General features: G+C 36.9%; 1 protein-coding gene across 3 annotated transcripts in view; it reads left to right on the forward strand.

Annotated features, from left to right (window-relative positions):
* The window catches only part of TENM4 (teneurin transmembrane protein 4), a 1,681,110-nt gene that overhangs the window by 624,304 nt on the left and 1,036,866 nt on the right, over positions 1-19,940 (forward strand). The gene's annotated exons all lie outside the window — the stretch shown is intronic.

Genomic DNA, 19,940 nt, shown 5'->3' on the forward strand with positions numbered 1-19,940 from the left:
TAGAAACTTCTGAAGGTGTTGACACACAGTCATGCACTTAAATGGAAAGCTGTCAAGCGAAAGAACAACCACAAGCTTGGTCTTTACATAAACAGCAATTACTTGAATACAGGATTTTTAAAGCAGTAACCCTCGTTATGTATGTCTTTTTCATAGTTATTTCCCCCCCAAAATAAATAAATAAATAAATAAATAAATAAATAAATAACTTTTTGACAAATATTTTTCTTAACAAACTGTAAAGAAACCAACAACATTTTTAATGAGATTCTATACATGTAATGAGCCAAGAGAATCTTCACCTGACAAGACCTTCCACATTATCTTTTCTTTCTCACTTGTAAAGTGTATTTCTTGTCTGCTGCCTCAGAGCACTAGGATTCTCCTCTGTGTAGATAGTATTTAATCACTTATCACTTATGAAAATGGGGATAGATGAAAGAGAATATATACAATTTGGAGATCATTTGCCATGGTGAAATTCAAACTAAAGCTCATACATGATGTACAATCAGACAACTTTGAATGATGTGAATAATATACTGAAATCCATAGATTTCAACAAATTTGAATGTTTTCTGTAATTTCTTGCAATTTCCTGTGGAATTTTCCCATAGGAAAAAAAAATAAATCTATTTCCTTACTTTTCTTGAAGATAGAAAGAAGATACTGCTGCTAGTTGGCTAGTTGCAGGGTAATCCAAGCATTTGGAATTCCTCTGATCAATCAATAAATAAATAATAACAGAAAAATTGATTATGTATATGAATTTATATATAATTATACATATTAATTTGTTTGCAAGCATATACATGCAGATAAGTACATATGCAAACTTTAGACTATGCATATATATTCATATATACTTCCACATACTTGCAAAAAATTGTATTTTCTATATGACAATCTAAATAAAACTTCTTTATTTGTAGAACTGCAGATTTAATTCCAGTTGAAGGACAGTACTTTTTGTAATGCTTCATTTTGTGCAGATCTGAGCAGTTACAAGTCAGGCAGCAAACGTAATAGACCACTGTCAGACACTTTAGTGTTAAATGATTCCTGACTGCATGCTATGTGATCCATCTAACAATATTTGTGGAGTGTTCTTGGGGGGGGGGGGGGGGGGGAGAGGGGAAGGGAGAGTGAGGAGGGGAGGGCATTATTGCTGTTGTTCTTCTCTGCAAACTAATTTAGAGGAAAGAAAAAATCTGAGGTTTGTTATCAAGCTGCTTCTGGACACCAAGGTAAGGAGCACCATTTTCAGCTTGGTTATTTAGAAGATGGGCATCTAACCTAAGTTATGTTTCTAGACTCTGTTCTGAGAAAGAACTTCTCTCTTCTCTCTGAATCTGTCCCCTTTGCCTAGATGGGGTAACTCTTCACTCCCAAGACAGGTATTTGTAAAGAGCCTTTTATTTATACTGTGCAGAGCTAGCTAACAGCCCAGCAACGTGCCTAGGACCTAGGTGCTCCCTGCAGCTCTAAGCCCTCCACCTCTAAACACGCACATGGTTGAAGTATCTGAAAGACAAGAAGGGCTATTACTCACACTGCCAGAATGTTGCTTTTTACAGTTTGGTGCTCAGGCTAGTGTTATGTGCCTTGGAGAGGGCCCTGACATGGGTGTGCAAAGGCTGTCGGATGAGTGTTAAGGAAACAGTTGAGTGCACAGCACAAACATGTCTTAGCCTCATCTATACTACACCCAGGGTGCAAGACTTAAAGTAAACTTTCTGTAGAACCACATCGAGGTTTCTTTTTATGTAGAACTTACTAAAAATAATAATAATAAATAAATCTGGGAATACAGTATCACACAGAGAATATGCAGTCAGGAAGCAAATTAGGGATGTGCTTTGTTTGACAGCATGGATGTACCCACAGATGCTATATTGCAATATATTCTATTGCAATATGAGACAAATCATGTCCTAGTTCCAAGAGCCTGTCCAGCTCTTTTCAGCATAGAGAAAACTCATAGAAGAGTTTTAAAGAAAGTTTCTCTGCAATGGCTAAAGTTCACTGAGCTGAATCCCACCTGGTGTATTCACATGCATAGCAGCTGTTATGAAAATCTCTCTACAGCCAAATTTACCTGTTTGTGCATCTCAGCTGTAATGTGTTCAGCTAGCAGCTGAGGAAGCAGTTCAGACTCCAGACCATTAACCTCCCAGCAGTACAGCCAGGAATGGAGACGCTGCAGAAAGTGCTTACTGCGAAGCTTGGCTTTCTGTTGCAAGTCGCCCCACGACTACTTCTCACATCTGTAACTCACACAAACTGTGTGTCACTCATTTCAGTAGTGATTAGTGATAAATAAAGATATGTGAAGTTTTCTCCTTATCCCCTGTGGTCTGTTGGTTTTGCTCATTTTTTGGAAGCTCCAGTCTGTAGAATCATCAGTTTGGGTTCTGGTCCATTTTGTGATCTACAATACATGTCCCATTAGGGGAGCAACAAGCTGGAGCAAAGTAGCTGTTGGAGAGTCTTATTAGTTCCCATTTAAAATAATGCTTGCTTTGCCCATTGTTAATCAGCAGAAAACCTCACTGTCTCCAAGAGGCTAAAATTTGCTAACAAATTAAATCCTTGAAGTCTTAGATCCAATGGCAAAATAATCCAAACATTTATGGTCATCTTTTCAGGTTTTATTCATTATTTACTGTTTAATGGTTGACTGTCTATGATAGTTTAAAATTTTAAACTAAGGCAGTAATCATATTTTAATTGAATTATTTAAAGTATTTAATTTGTCACATCTAGGAATAATTTTAATTACTTAATAAATTGCTTTGGTGTCATGTTTGAATCTCATTTTAAGTACTATATTTCTTAAAAAATGACTGCATTGATTAATATTAAAATGTAAGTACTCAAATCAAGCAATTATTTAAGCAGTTAATTACTTAATGTGAACTTAGAAATATGAGAAATGAATGTCAGCTAAACAGCATTAGAGATTGACCCTGAATTGACTCTGGCACAGTCAATATTTTATCTCTGGCCACTGAAAATGTTCCTGGAAATAAATATAAGCTTGAGTGTACAAGGGAATTAAATATCTACTCTAACTACTTATTTATTTCTGTGTTCTCCCACAAAGTTTCTGAGAGAATATGTAAGTAACTAGAAATATTTGGGGTCAGTAGAAGAATTCCAGCTTTCCAGGTAGGACTGCTCAGAAAGGCATGAGGAATGTGATTTTTTTTTCTTTTTTATTTTTGCCTATGGAACTTTTTTTTGTTGTTGTTCATATGGAAGAAGTTACATTTGCAGATATTTGCTAATAATTTCTGAATTGCTGCAAGGGAAGATATTCCAAATCACAGAATCACGGAATCACGGAATGGCTGATGCTGGAGTGCAGCTCTGGGTCCCTCTGGTGCCAGCCCTGCTCCAGCAGAGCCACCCTGAGCAGGGGGCTGGGCCATGTCCAGGTGGTGGCTGGAGATCCCCAAGGAGGAGCCCCCAGCCCCTCTCTGGGCAGCCTGTGCCAGGGATTCATTGCCTGCACAGCACAGAAGTGCTTCCTGATGTTTAGACAGAACTTGTGTTCCTGTTTGTGCCTTTTGCTTCTTGTTCTGGCACTGGATACCACTGAACAAAGCCTGGCTCCAGCCTCTTTGCACCTTTCCTTCAGCTATTTATAGGCATTAATAAGATCACCCTGATCCTCCTGTTCTCCAGGCTGAACAGTCCCAGCTCTCTCAGCTTCTCCTTATAGAAGAGGTGCTCCCGTCCCTTGATCATCTTGGTAGCCCTCCCAGAACTGGACCCAGCACTCCAGGTGCACCCTCACCAACCCTCACCAGTAGAAGGAAAGGATTACCTCCATTGACCTGCTAGCAATACTTTTCCTAGAATTTGCAGTACAGGATGACGTTAACCTTCTTAGCCACTAGGGCACATTGCTGGCTCACGTTCAACTTGTGTGCACCAGGAAGAGGGTGCACCAGGAGCCCCAGGTCCTTTCCTGAGAGCTGCTGCCCAGCTGCGTGCTCCCAGCTTGTGCTGGTGCCAGGGGCTGTTCCTCCCCCGGTGCAGGACCCTGCACTTCTCCTCATTGAACTATATGAAATTTTTGACAGCCCATGCCTCCAGCCTGCCAAGATCCCTTTGGACCTCATAGCTTGTAAATATTAATATCTTGTAAAGATAAAAATTGCCATCACCTAATCTGATTTTCTGTGTATGGAGAGCAAAATAGAACAATCCACATACTTCTGTTTTAATGCCCAATACCTTATATTAAGAAGAAATAGCATATGCAGACACGAAAAATCAATATGCCCATCCGAAAGGGTTAAATTCAGAGTAAATAAGGAAAGAACTAGAACTGTATTTTTGAAATCCAACATGCTCAACTTCTAACTCTTGTTAATATGCTAAAGTTCTCCTTACAGAAGTTGAGCAAATTGGATGTACAATGAAAGTGGCCTTAAGCAACTACATAGGGGAAGAAATTGATTGCCTAATTTTAACTAAAAGTCAAACAAATTAGTGCTGAAATCTTTAGGGACACTTAATGATCACATGGGGGTTGGGGTTACTTATTGGTAGCAAAGACGATTTAGTGTATTTTTAAGCTTTTGCTGCTTTTTCATTTTATGCATAACATTTGTTTTATCTCTATTAAGCTTCAGATTTCATGGCATTAATCAGCTGCTGCTTAACTAATAATTAAGACACAGAGCAGGATAATACAATCTAAAAGGTCAGAGGGCTCTCTGATTCTCCCTTCATTTTTTTTTTAATGCTGCAAATATCAGTGACTTACTCTGAGGCAAGATGAATGCAGCACAGGTGTGAGCTAGGCTGTGCAGTTGGAAATAGCTGATTAGCTCCCTTCAGATAGGTTTTTCAGCTGTGGTCAACCAATGCTGAATTTCGTAGGGGGAAAAAATAGTAATAAAATAAAATAAAATAAAATAAAATAAAATAAAATAAAATAAAATAAAATAAAATAAAATAAAAATAAAAAGCTTTGGGATAAACTGGAGGTTCTTGGAGGTTCCCTGTTATATTTTGGACAAGCCGTCTCTTTAAGGCAGCCTTCTTTTATATTGTTCTTTGTCAAGGATGTTCTTCCTATGTCAATTCAATTGCCAGCAGTTCTGCGGATGATACCGACTGGATTCAAGCTGTGGAGTGACCTAGTGGCAATTGGGGCTGCAGGCAACATCAGGGAGATTCAATACCAATAAACATCTGTCTAAATGCTCATGTGGAATTTGGTGATATATGAACATCCAAGCACCTGTGGTACTATGGGTAAAGTTGGGAAAATGTACAGAAGGAAGTGACTAATTGGTTGCTTTGCAGCCTTAAAGAAATTTAGTGTGAATGGCATCACTGCTTCCAACCTCCTAGCTGCTATGCTTCACCTGGGGTAAAACAAACAGAATAAACATCCCCAACAACAATAAAAATAAATAAATAAGGAACAACAACAACAAAAACTCTGATGTCTTGAAATTGCCTTTCCAGGTTTGATGATTCTGTTATCTTGGGAAATGTGTTGCCAGTCTAATCTTATGTTTGTCAGATCTTTCCATTGAAGCTTAGCTCTTCCTACCTTCTGATAACATGCTGTTGTTATTTTGACTTTCCTACAACCCTGCCTTTCTGTATAAAAAGAGTTTCTAGATAAATTCATGTCTTCCTGCGTCCTAAACTCTCTGCCAGAGTCTGATATTTACAGACATCTGACAGGGAATTGGCTTATTCTCTGTAAGGCAGGCAGTAAGTGCTGTGTTCCTTATTCCCACATAAAAAAAAGAAGACAGGTCTTTTTGCTTTTGTAATGGACAAGGGCAAAAAAGGAAAAGAAGGAAAAAGGAAAAAAAAAAAGAGAGAGAGAGAAGAAGAAGAAGAAGAAGAAGAAAAAGAAGAAAACTTATTTTGTCCCTGATTCTAGAACATTTTATGGGTGTTAGTAAATCCTGTAAATATTTTAAGCTTGGGCTTTCTTTGTAGAAGGAATATACATTTGTATGTACATGTATGGATTGGTATATATAACTGGATAAATATATATTTAATTGTATTTTTATTTTATTGTTACAAGCTGTACTAATACATGAGAAAATGTTTGTGACATGGTCAGAAAATTATTATAATATCTGTTAATACTCACAATGTCCCTATCCTTGCATGATGAGGCTGTGGAATAGCAATAAGGTTGTACATGGGGTCATGAGCCTGGAGCTAAAGTAAATCTGGGACCTATAAAGACCCAGACTCTTCTTAAGTAACATCTGGTCCAAGAGAGCAAGGTTGTTGTTTTGCCTGAAGAAAAAGATAAAAGAGCTGGGTTAATGCATCCCACTAGAATTAAGTGACGTCTCTGCAGTTTTCTCCTTTCTTAATTGCAAAAGCTAGGCGGTGAGGGGAAAAATAGTGTTAGCAACACTTGGATGAGGCTTATGTGGCCCACCTGTAATTCCCTATTTTGATGTACACTCTTGTACGACCTCAGGGAGAAGAGTTATAAGACTCTCATTTTTAGAAACATTATAGGCACTTATCTAGGACTTCACATCCCCTGAGCTTAGAAAAGTTCATGTTAAGAAGTATATGACTAATTTATTCTAGTTTGTTTTATTACCTTTCTCTTTCTGAGTACAATTATTTGGAGCCATATAAATATTTAAGATCACCTATACAGTAAGATACTCCATATAGATTACTTACATTGAGTGATCCTCGAGCCTAAAAGGAGGCTGGAGTGGAATTCAGATCCATGAATCAAAAGAATATGTCAGCAAGTCTCCTCTGAATTTCTGTTTAAGCAGAAGAGGACACCTTATGAAATGATGAAGCCACTCAGCTGTGAGCAGGAGTCCAGTGTTCAGATCCACATTCTTAGGATAATTAGTTAGTTAGTTAGTTAGTTATTAACTTGGAAGTCATTTCATAGGAATAATCATTAGATCGAAGATTGGGACCACTTTCTGCCCTTTCCAGAGTGGATGAATTACCTCCGGGCCAACCAACAAGTTTCCTTTTCCTCTCTTGTCCTTCTGTTTTCCTTCTCCTTTTAGGTAGCTATGCTCAGGGCTGGTGGGCACTAAAGTGGAGCAAGATTCTGCTCACTCTGCTTGATTGGAGTGTGCAAGCAGGCTGTCCTTCCAAAATGTTGTATGTTTGTATCCTTCTGCCTTTTAGACATAGTGAAGCACGCTCAGTTCAGCACATACCCTCAGAAGAGTACTTGGTTCTCTAGCTTATCATATGTGTACTGGAAGCCTAGCTACCGAGGTGGCACCCAGAATCACCACGCTCTTACTATTTTGGTACTAAAACACCTATGCTGAGGATCAAAAGTGGGAATCCTGACTTTAGCCCGTCACTTCCTTCTACCTTGCAGACACATAGAATTGCTAGAACTATGGTCTCAGACAGCTGAGTTGAGTCTACTACATTTCAAGAAAGTTCCTCTTTTTGTTGTTGTTGTTACTTTTGCTGTTTATTTTATATATATATATATATAATATTTTTTTAAGTAAAATTACTAATACTGCACAGGTAAAAAAATGATATGCAATCAAGCAGAAGATGTTTCAAAAAATAGATTTATGCTAAAATCACATCTTTTAAAATAAGCAATTCATTGCTCTAATCAGTTTTTCTTTCAGCTTTTGCACCCCTTGCCATTAAAATAAGCAGGATTATTAAAGTGCATAAGCTTAGTCATTAGTAGATTGCTAAAATGCTGTAGTGATTGACATCTGTCTTCTTCTATATTAGTAGCTTAATCTGATGGTATGGCCAATCAAAACAAAAAGTAGGTTGATTATTTGGTGAGTGTTTAGCTCTAACAGATAATTTAACTTGCTGTATAATCAGAATACTGATATTCTTTCAGAATTCACCCCATACAGGCAAACAATTCTGAAGACTTTGTAATTACTGCCCCATCAGATTTGAAGCCTGTGTGTGAGGCCAAACTCATGGTAAAAAGTTGTCACGATTTTTTTCCTCACCGATAACCGTACTGTGATTTATGTATCTACATAAAACACCTTGGAAGTGGATGTGAAGTACAGTTTTGTTCAGTGAGTTTTCCAGCTGCTCTAATTCCAGGAATAAATAAATAAATAAAAATTAAATAAGTGTTTAATTGAAGTTTAGTTTGCTTTCAGAGTGATTCCTTGGAGCTACCTTATTGTGCTTCTATTTTCAATTCCAACCAAAGTGACCTTACATTTTGTAAACAAGGCCTTTGAAGAAGGCAAGCAGTGTTTCCATGCTATTTCACTGCCAGCTGCACTGCCTTTCATCTTTTTTCTATTATAGAGCTTTTTCAAAGGGAACAACAATGAGATTTTTGTAATTAACAGTACACCTTGACCTGCATCTCATGGTTAAAATATTTAAATTAGCAATGTGTCAAATGGAAGTGAACAATGCTGCACTAAATCAGAAGCAGCAGAAAACCTTTTCACAAAGACTGCATGATAAAAATGCTTGAGCACTGAGTGCTCCTTAAATCAGAATATACATAACACTCTTTAAAAGCCTTTAAAAAGCAAATGAAACTTAATTTAGTAGTAGCAGTAAAAGCTCTTTCCATTAATGTTCCATTTCATCTAACATTTGCAAATGCCTAGGAAGCATTGGCTGATTAAACTTTAGAAAATTATCAGTATGCTGCTGCACTGATATGAGTTGAGGAGATGGGCATAGGACAACATGCAGGCTGACTATGGTAGCACGCACTGTTATCACTTGTTAATTAAATCACTAAATCTGACTGTATGCATAATCTCAGCCCCTACTAAATGTATTTGCTTAAACCTCAAAAAAGATGGTTTCAGTTAATGGGGTTTCCTTGGGGGAACTGAGAACATACACATGGTAAATTGCCACAACCACTATAGTATATGTGTAATTGAGTGACATACAGTTTAAAATACACTAATCAAGAACAAAAATAAAACAATGGAATATTAATATTTGATTCTTTGATTTGAAGAATTCAAGTCATCAAGCTTCCAAAAGTACCACTGTTCTATCCACAGCAGGTACTATGAGCAGATAACTGAGAAAATCAGCATGCTGACTTAAGTCCTTGTGTATAAAGTCATCTGGGAAATACTAGCTACATAAGACAGCGGTTTGAGAATTTTGATCTAGTTATAATTTTCCCCATTTTTTACATAAAATAAATATCAAAGAGATAAGTAGAATCGATGACCCCTAAAAATCTGGTTTCAGTATTAGAGTAAATCCATTTTGATAAATAATGAAAGGAAATGCAAATAAGCTAAGTCATTTATGTGTGTTTATTATATAACATCAAAACTAATAGTAACCTAAAATTAAATATTTAATGTTTTGACCATACATGTTTGGACCCCGGGATGCTTGGATTGAAGTGGGTTTTTTTGTATGTTTGCTTGTGTTTTTTTTTTTTTTTAATAGTTCTACTGAATACATTGCCACAGTGTAGAATGGTGTCCTTCCCAACTAAATTCATGAAGGTAACTAAGCATTTAATGGCTAAAGATGTAATTTGTCATATTAATGAAATATTCCTTTTAAGAAATCTATATTCAGTCTATTCTGCTGGTGAATAATTTATATGGACAATAGTGTTCTCTGAAAAAAGTGTTCTCATTACCATTGCAAAGGAAAGGTAGTATATGATCTTTCTGGCCACATATCCTATTGTGATGCTAAGAGCACTGTACTGTATGATTGAAAGACTTTCTCCTTAACTGCAGTTATGTGACAGTAATAAAGTATTGCTTATTAAGGAGAAAAAAAAATGCATTCTTCCTTTTCCTGCAGGTTGAAGCTTCACTGTTATATATTACACAGTCTCAGACTCAGCCCGTCAGTCATTAGATACATATAGATGTGCTAAAGTAAGGAAAATAATTAGAATCACGATTTACAATGGAAGAGACCTCCGGAAGTCATCTGATCAACACTGCTCTCAGCCCACACAGATCAGGGTCAGTTTCAAAGTTGGATTTCACTTTGCAGTTAGATTATGTTGGTGAGTGCCTTGTCCAAATGAGTCCTGAGTATCTCTAAGAAAGGAGATTTTACAACCAGTTCAATCAATGGTAAAAGAGAAGCTTCCAGGGGGTGGATTGTCTTATTGAAAATCTGAATTACCTTTTAGAAGTGTTCCTCCAGTAATAAAAACAAAAAACAAAAAAAATAGGGGGGGGGGAATGGGGGAGAAAGAGAGTCTGTAGTCAGTTAACTGTCTAATTTGAGGAAGGACAGATCAAATCTGTCTTTACTGTCTTTACAGTAAGTACTTTATATGTGTTTAAAACATTGTTAAGCCTTCCCAGCTACACATGTTGTTTCGTTTGTTAAAAAGAAACAAACAAACAAAATCACAGGTTTCCATGATCATAACATATCAGATTTTATTGATATAATAGGTTTAGACCATGCAAGTATTTTAAAAGAAGGCTTAAAAAGAAAACCTGATAATAACATAAATGCATGCTTGAATCAAGGACAAATTCCTAATATGTTTCTAGATTTATGGTAATATCAGTGGAATTTTTCTTAAAACATAAACCATTTAGTGAATTTGTTCTTTATCTACTTAATTTTGTAAGATTTGGAGAAAAACATGTGTCACTTGTCACTTTGTATCCTAGTAGCAAATAACTTTCTGTCAATAATGAATAAAATATTTGGACTGTTTTAGAATATCATGCCATAATAAGTAGCTTTCATCACAGAGACTGTGAATGACACTTTTGACTCTTAATATCTGACATACTGCACCAAAATATTATTATAATCCAACAGGTCAGGAAACAAAACCCATTTTAGAAAAAATGCCTTCACTCTGTTTTTGGAGGTCTCTATTTCTCTCTCTAGAAATCCTGATGATTTTCTACTTGAAATCAAGGCACACCAATATTCCCATCCCTGATGCAGAATCTGTCTTTCACATGGGTGACTGGAACACCCTGAAAGTTACAGAAACATGAGCCCTGCTCTGTCAGGAAGAGCAGTGCCTCCACTAAGCTGTAGATACTGCTATTTGTGATAAATTTGCTAACACTCGGATGTTATGAATTAATCTGGAGTCATATTTTATGCTAGAATATGTAATTATTTGTGGTCTCTTGATATGGGAATCATTCTTCTCAATGGTTGAGTGTTGACTGCAGTTTCTCCAGCCCATTTGAAGATGACCACCTTGTTCCCAGAGATCCCACAGAAAATGTTCTGTCTGTTCAAGACCCAGAGTAGCACGAGAAAATAATAAGAAATAGGGTTTATATAACTTTCTATTTTCTTATTTGTTACACAGCACTAAGAAGTCCCAATTTTATGACTAAAAAGTTCTGTAAGTGTTCCTGTCTCTACCCCGTATCAGTCAATGTGGTTGCTCTGATGCTACACAAGAATATGACTGAGAAAACTCACAAAGGTGAGGATTTAGTAGGAAAGTCTGCTTTCCATACAGTCCAAGACTTCAAAGACAGTAGGGGGCCAGAGCTAAGGAGACTCCAACGCCTAGCTGAGTTTTGTTTATTGCCCTAAGATCACTCTTTAATGCTGGATGAGCAACATAAATTTTTCCTCAGTTTTAACACTATGAACAAAAAATTCTTCGCGTATATTATAGTACTGTCTGCTTTGAATGCTGAATTGAAGGGAAAGTTATAATGTTAGGAAAACTAACCGCTGTCAACATTCGAGTTGTTTTAGGTAAGATTGTAGCAGGTTCTTTCTACATAATGCAGAATATCTCCAGTGATCATGTGTCAAATCAAAATTCACTTATAATATGAGATGAAGCATATTAGATTCATCTTGAATTAATTAATGTATATTTCCCTCCTCTTCTGTGAAAGGCTCAGGGGAAATCTCAAGGAATGTTCTTTTTCTTACCCTTGAGATTTGTCTCATGATAAAATGCCATCAACTTGTCTGTTATGATAACAGGGTCTTGACAAAGAGTTGAGAGTTTTTTGTTCAGTTCAGCAGAGGGCTCCAGAATATACACAGGCTGCGGAGTTTCTGTCTTTATCACCTCCACAATGCAATGGAGTGGTTAAATTCCCTGCGGCAAGCTAATTACACTTCTCTATTGCACAGAACCTTTGTCCTCCCATAATTAATTATGAGCAAGAAAAGAAAATGTCCTTTTGTTGTTTTTAATGAATTAATCCTTCATGAGAATCATTTCCATGACATAATAACAAAAGGACATTTGTTCACTGTCCTCATCACTGCACATACCGTGGAACATAAATGGACTCATGTGGGGAGTCTCTTTGTCTCTTCTGTCCAGGAACATACTTTATTGCAGACATGTCACGGGAGTATTAATACCCTCAATTGCAGTACAGGCAGATAAGACTGTCTAGATCATTATAACAAAAAAATACAGAGGAAGGAGTCCAGTGTTTTGATAGTAATTCTCACTCTAAAACCAAAGGAGTAGTCCTATTAAATGGATTTTTCTTCAGACATAAAAACCCCCACATTGCCCTATTTAATCTAGTCATTTGAAACATGGCTTAGATAAATCTATTTGACTAAATGAAGAAAGTCAATCTCCGTTTGATTGCTCATCTAAGGTGTAGGAAAGGAATCCATTATGTCACAAGATTGAGTAACTCAGGGCTGTGCTTTGTAAGATTAATGGGTACCATGTCAAATGTATATTTAATAGGGTTGCACTGAAGAGCCCAAATGCAGCTAGAATATTTGGCATTTTGCTAAAGCCAGAATGAGATGAAATTCTCTGACATTGTGCGTAGTAGGTGTATTTCATGAGCTCTTTAATGCTTCATGGGAGTTGAGTAGATGGTTAAAGCTTAGTAGACAAATGTTTACATTACCAGTGGGAATCCACCAGTTTTGGTATGCTGTCACGAAGGTAAAATATTGACTGATTTTATTTTAAAAGTGGGCAGTATATTACCTACAGACTCATGTAGTGAGCAGCACTAACATGCTGCTGTCGATGCAGCACTCAAAATGGTAGTGAATACTACAATGTAGGTTCTAGTATAGGATGATTTAAAAGATTAATCACTTTAAATTCCTTCAGTAATTTTGCATCTGCCACAACAGCACATAAACTAGACATTATAAACCATATTTGTATTTGATATGATGATTTTTATGAAAAAAACTTGAACAGCATTTATCTTGCCCCGTGACATTTTCTATGGCATTTTCAGTAATCTTCTCTTGAGTTAACAAATTTTTTACATTTCATTTATATAGACTGATTTGTATAAGGAAAAGTGATATGAATTAAATTACAATATATATTTTGAGTAAAAGTACAGAATTCGTGAAACTAGGAGTATTATTGTATTTAGAATTCTGTACAACAAGAAATTCACACATTTTCTCTAAATCAATTTCATATTTTTCAACAGTTGTCCTTTATCTTTTGTCATGCTCAATTAAACGTTTTTCATGTACATAGAGACAATTGCATTCCCCTTTCAGTAGCACTAAATAAAACATTGAAATTATAACACTGGTAAATTGTTCTGCGGCAGGAACCTTCCCATATCCTTTTAAACTTCTGTTGTAAGGCAGCTGCCCAGACTCACTCATTACTCAATGGGGATAAATAACAAAACCTATTCCATTAGTCAAAGACTTATTGTAAGATTAGATGAAGCAGCTTCTCCGAGTACTGTCTTTCTAGAAACACTCTGCAGGAAGACAAGATGCTTGGCTTATCACTAAATAAGTATTTGATTACCTCACCAAATACTAAGAAAATCAATGTTGCCCATTTCGAAAATGACAAGAGGACAGGACAGGACAGGACAGGACAGAACGTAACAGAACAGAACAGAACAGAACAGAACAGAACGGAATAATGAGTAGAGTAGAGTAGAGTAGAGTAGAGTAGAGTAGAGTAGAGTAGAGTAGAGTAGAACAGAACAGAACAGAACAGAACAGAACAGAACAGAACAGAACAGAACAGAACAGAACAGAACAGAATAGAATAGAATAGAATAGAATAGAATAGAATAGAATAGAATAGAATAGAATAGAATAGAATAGAATAGAATAGAATATTTCAGTTGGAAGGGACTTCAAAGATCACCTAGTCCAACTGCCTGACCACTTCAGGGCTAACCAAAAGTTAAAGCATATGACTAAGTGCATTATCCAAATGCCACTTGAACACTGACAGCATGGGGCATCAACCACCTGAGAAGCCTCTCCCAGTGTTTCACCACCCTCACAGCAAAGAATTTTTTTCCTATTGTCCAGTCTGAGCTGGCATTGGAACAGCTTTGTGCTGTTCCCATATGTCCTATCTTCGATTACTAGTGAGAAGAGACCAGCATCTCCCTCTGTGCTTCCTCTCCTCAGGAAGCTGCAGAAAGCAGTGAGGTTGTCTCTCAGCCTCCTCTTCTCCAGACTGGATAACCCAAGAATCCTCAGCCTCCAGATACTTGCCTCCCAGACTGTATCTGTACCTGGCATTACTCCATCCAAGCTGCAGAACCAGGCATGTTATCCTCTTTCTGCAGAAACTTAGCAAACACACTACAGGACATGCAAACTTCCTTTGCAGAATGCAGGGTTATGTGATTGCAACTTGGTTTAGTTACAAGCTGTGACAAAGAACCCAGAGCATGTGGATACACACATACACACATACTGCAGTGAAACCAGTGACTGAAGTTAGCTCTCCTTCAGGCCCAGCTCAATGCCTTGGCCTCAGGAGCACCTTTTTGATATATACAGTGCCTGTGTGTAAAGGACCAACTGAACACTGCAGCAGTCTGGTGAAATATGGATGTCAGTAGCATTTCACATATCCCTATTGACTTTCTCCTACTAAATACATCACTATTGACAGCTGCATTGCCTTTTACACAATGCTGCACTTCATCTGCATTGATCAAACAAATCTAGAGTGAATGAATGTAAAGTGTTATAGATAATTCATTTGATAGCCCCACGTGTCGAGACTCCATATGAGTAAATGTACTTTTGGAAAAACTCATGAATTTCTTAAATGTCTCTTAAAATCATGTTCCAAGCTGTAGTCTTGATGGTCTTCCTTATGCAGCTTGTGTAAAGATATATCCTGGTGCAGGTGACAATATTTTATAACCAAAACAACTGAGTACAGCTGAGATATATGAATCAATCCCTTTCATGTCCAAGACATGTTCCTGCTCTCATGGAGCTGGAAACGTGAGCTGTAACTTAACTTTCAGTAGTAGTACTTCATTTCATATTCAAAAGAAATGTGTATTTCCAGTTAGTTTCTTTGTCTTTAATGCTTTAAATTCCAGTATTTTAATTGTTTTAGTTTTTCAGCACTTAATCCTTTTTTTTTTTTTAACATCATTTGCTTCCTATTTCTACTGACTCCCCAGAAATCAGTTGTCGTAATGTGTAATCCTCATTGGCTTACAGACAGGTTCATCATCAATGGCTTATTTTATTTTACTATTTGTGGTCTAAGACATTCTGTACATTAGCACAAGGTAGAAGGCATCATTAAAGCATCTTCCTGCAGAGATGAGATGATCTCTTTCTACAGACTACTTAAGATGTGAACAAATGCTAAATGTAAGTTTGACTTCCATTTGGCTGTTTAGCATGAAGGTTAAGCACAAACAAGAGCATCATTTATGAAGACACTTCAAAGATAGCAAAACAGCATAATATTCTTAATGCATGGCAGGTTTGGGTCAACACAAGTTTATTTACCATGCCTAGTAAACAGCATTGTCTTTTGTGATGCTAATTGGCAAGCCAAAAGTTCATACAAGCTTCTGAAAAATAATGTGTCATTAGACTCAGGTCTTGCTCTAGCCTAGAAATGCACTGTGTGTTCTTCTTTAACAAAGGCCTCTTAGACCTTTGTGGCTGCCTATAAATAGTATAAATTAACAAAACAATGCCTTTTTGTATTATTATTTTAACATGCTGTGTTACTTTGGCAATAATGCTTAAAAAAAATAACAAACCTAAATAAAAACAGCACAAAATTACTGCTTCACTTTAACTGACAGCAGTAGCTGATGTAACTCCAGTGGCCTCAGCACTTCTGACTCCACAGAATCCTTCTCCAGGCTGCCACCTTTCAGCAACCCCCTAACACGGAAAATACTAGATGATTTGAAACAAGAAAAATGGAGCAGAGCCATCAACAAATTATAATAAGAGGGCTTTCAAAATTGCGATGGAGTGATCTGCTATTGACTTCTATTATAACAGAAATTGAAAAGCCCAAGAAGCTGTTGCATACTTTTGTCCAGCAATACTGCAGATGCATGTTAAGTCTCCTTCAACATAAGAAAGAGATAATCCTACCTCTGCTTGGATAGATATATTAGTGCTGATCAGAAGACCCCATAGAAATCCTACAAAAATCATGTATGACAGCAAACTGAAGTAAAAATTTAAGGATGGAATGAGGCATAAAATAAAAATGTGACTGATATTTAGGCTAGCACAGGCATCACTTCTCTTTGCATCAGCCTGCCATGTAAAAAGGCTCCACATTTTGTTATAAGGTTGTTAACATGTTGCTCTTTTATGTTATAAATAACATGTTTTAAATAACATGTTATACATTAGCAGTCATGTCAAAAGCTCCAATTAGTAAGATGTCTAACTTGGTAAAAACTGAGAATATTCTAACAAGTCTTTGAAAGAGATTAAACCTGAAAGGGAAATACGATAAAGGCTTGGGTAAAAGATCACTTCTTTGGATTTTAGGTTTAAAAAAAAAAAACCACACACACACAAAAAATGTAGTGGAAAGCAATTAAAGGAATGAGGATATAAGTTGAATAGGTCAACAGCTGAGACTGGATAGCATCAAGTCTTATATAGAAAAGAGATGGAGTTGAAAAAAATTTGACTATTCCAACTACGATTAGGGTATAGGAATAAAATGCAGATAAGTGTCAGGGAGAAGTTCAAATGAACGCCTTTTTTTTTTTTTTTTAAGCTAACGTCTGGGAAACACAGGAAATGATGTAGCAAAGACTTTGAGGGTTTGAGGGTTGTGCATATTCTTTGGGGCTATAATGGAAAATCATTAGTCCTTCCATAACCATGGTAATGGTTAAAATGTGATTTACTTCTCATCCTAAAACATTTACTTAGACAATCACAGTGGTTTAAAAACTGCCCCACAGCAACAGAAAATGCTACTGCTTTTTGAGTTAATCTTGCTGTCACGGGTTTTGGTAGGAACTGTGGGCATAATATTTCTCTCTTTGAAGTCAATTGGATTTTTCTTTCACCACCTACTTAAGTGGAAACAAGGTCAGGCACAATTATCAATATTGTCAAGTGCAGGCTCTGATTCAAGCCAAACATGGGCAACCCAGTTTGGCTGCTCAGCTTGAGATGCCTTGGGCTTAATTTTCATAATCAAAGCATATTCTCAGCATTCCTGAACAAAGCAAAGATGGCCTCTTTCTAGCTGTGTGGTCATTCTTAAAGAACATTAAATCTGTAAGTTCTTCTGAACATACTTCTGGTTGACTGAAACTTAGGAAAAGCATCTATTCACAGCTCATAGCTAAAAGGAATTTACCGTTACATTGCAAGGGAGAAACCCATGTTCTGAGGATCAGAGGTCTTGTCTTTCCATTTCTATATTCCCAAGTAAAATAATGCATGTGTTCACTGTTTTGTCAGTATAAGATTTATAATGCCTTTAACTATTCATTTCCTTGCCATAAAGTGCATACGTTTTGTAAATGATGTGAGAGTGACAACACTATGGTTTCCTTGGCAACCTTAACTGGTTTTCAAAACAATTCTTTTCATGTTTGGAATAAGCATTGATTTGTACAATCTGGCAGAAAATAAAAAAAAAAAAAAAAAAAAACAATGAAAGAAAGAGAAAAAACCTCTTGAGGGAAACAACTGGCAGCTGCAAAGATTGCAAATCAACCTTCTGCCACTTAGTCATCTGTGTGATGTGAACTTTAAAGAGCTCAAACTTCAGTGCATCTGAAACTGTCAAGTTTTTTCTTTGCTTTTCCTGAAGTCCAGCAAAACCAGCCTTTTAGTTTAGATTCGGCTTTGAACTTAAATTGGTCCTGTCCTCTTCAAAACTTGGCTTACTCTGAATGTGAAATCTGGCTCACGTTTAGACTCTAATGAAATCCATATCTAGATAACATTTTTCCAGGCTTTTTTTTTTGTTGTTGTATTATTTTTTCACTTTTAAAATTAAATACGACATCCCAAAAGGGGAAGTTTTGATAAGGATCAGGCCCCAAGCTAAATATCTTAATTTTTAGAACATTTTCTAAGAGCTGACTGGAAAGAGAGATGTTGCATTAGCCAATATGGATCCTCACTCTTAAAAGCAAGATATGAGTTTTCTTGGGATAGAATAAGATGTCTGTGAAGGCTGATTTCCTCAACCAACTTTTTGACACCCCTCCCCCACAACAGAATTTCACTAAATGGAACAAGTTTTTATATTCTGTAGTTGGCATTTTCATTCAGCTCTCTACTGTATTTTCTCCCTTCTTATATTTTAATAGACTCCTCAGCTACCAAGTATGTAATATAGAAAATGAATGTCATGGAAATAGTATCATCTCACTGTCATGAAAGGGTCATGCATGTTGAAGTCATTCCATTATCTTTTGCTTTCTATTCACCATTAGCCATAGCCCTCTAAAAATGCACAGTGTCAGAAGGTGCTTTCACTAACCTGAAACCTGATTCTCATTCAAAGTAGATGCTCAGAGTTTTAAGTAACAAGAAATGCGAACTGAGAAATCTGTAAAGCTATTAGATATGGGAAAACTGTAGATGTCATGATTTATCCACTCAGGCCTCAGATAGTGAGGCAATAGGCAGAAAATAGAACCACAGCTGGATGAAGGGCTGTGAGGAATGAGCTCAGGTTTATTAGCTGAAGGTATACAGGATGACTCTTTCATGTATTAAGAGCTGTGAGGTTGAAATCCCTACATCAACAATATACAGGGTTGGAAAGAGGAAGAACCAAACATGGAATTTGTACCCTGTATGGTATCCTGACATGTTCAGATAATGCTCTCAAGTGGGCAACAGAATTTCAGTAATAGAGATATCACTTTATAATAAAGGTATCACTTCTTACTGACATCCAAGGAGGAATTCCCCTGCTGTATTAGACAACTGTGGCTCACATATCCATATGTGAGTTAGATATCCTTGAGTTTAAAAGGGCAGAAGAGTTTGGATCTACCGCAAAGCTCTGGTAGTGGTGATGGTCTGTGTTTTCTGGATCTAAAACTTTTAATAAAGTGCAACATTTTTAAATGTCCTGGTCTTGGAGTAATGTCCTGTGCATCACCCGTGCAAGGGATACGTAGCTCCATGTCCTTGTGAATGTTTCTTTGGACATCATTTGTTTCTGCCATCTTAGCTTTTTGACAGTGCTGCTGGCTTGATGCATTGCTTTGTGCATGCTGTTGCATTGTTAGTTTCTGAAATGACCTTCTCCAACATCTGACTCATGGCATTAGGAATCAATCAGTGTTAACAACCAGAGGGTAAATGCTGATGACTGAACAGTCCAGGTACTTCGTCTGGCATGTGGGTACCTGTGCTGAAAAGCAAGAAACGATATCAAATAATCATGTGTGCATGAACTCTCCACACTCAGAGAGTATGTTGAAAAATTGCCTCATTTAAAAATGACACTGCTAAAATTCCTTATCCGTTTGATTGTTTGTTTGTTTGTTTCCCTAGTGTCTGAAACAGCTCATCATTCTACAAGTGGGCAACCACTTGTTCTTGTGCAGTGACATTCAACTCTCCTTGCCCTCCTGCATTTAACTGTCTACATGATGCATCATTACATAGCTCCTACAGACTAGTCCTGCTGGGTGCATCCTTCCATCAGGTCTATCTATACCACAGTATCCTAATGAAAATATTCATCTTCTCTCTTCGTGTTCATACACATAAATGTAGGCACA

The sequence above is a fragment of the Anser brachyrhynchus genome (assembly GCF_964034855.1).
Source record: "Anser brachyrhynchus genome assembly, chromosome: 1".
Taxonomy (NCBI): domain Eukaryota; kingdom Metazoa; phylum Chordata; class Aves; order Anseriformes; family Anatidae; genus Anser; species Anser brachyrhynchus.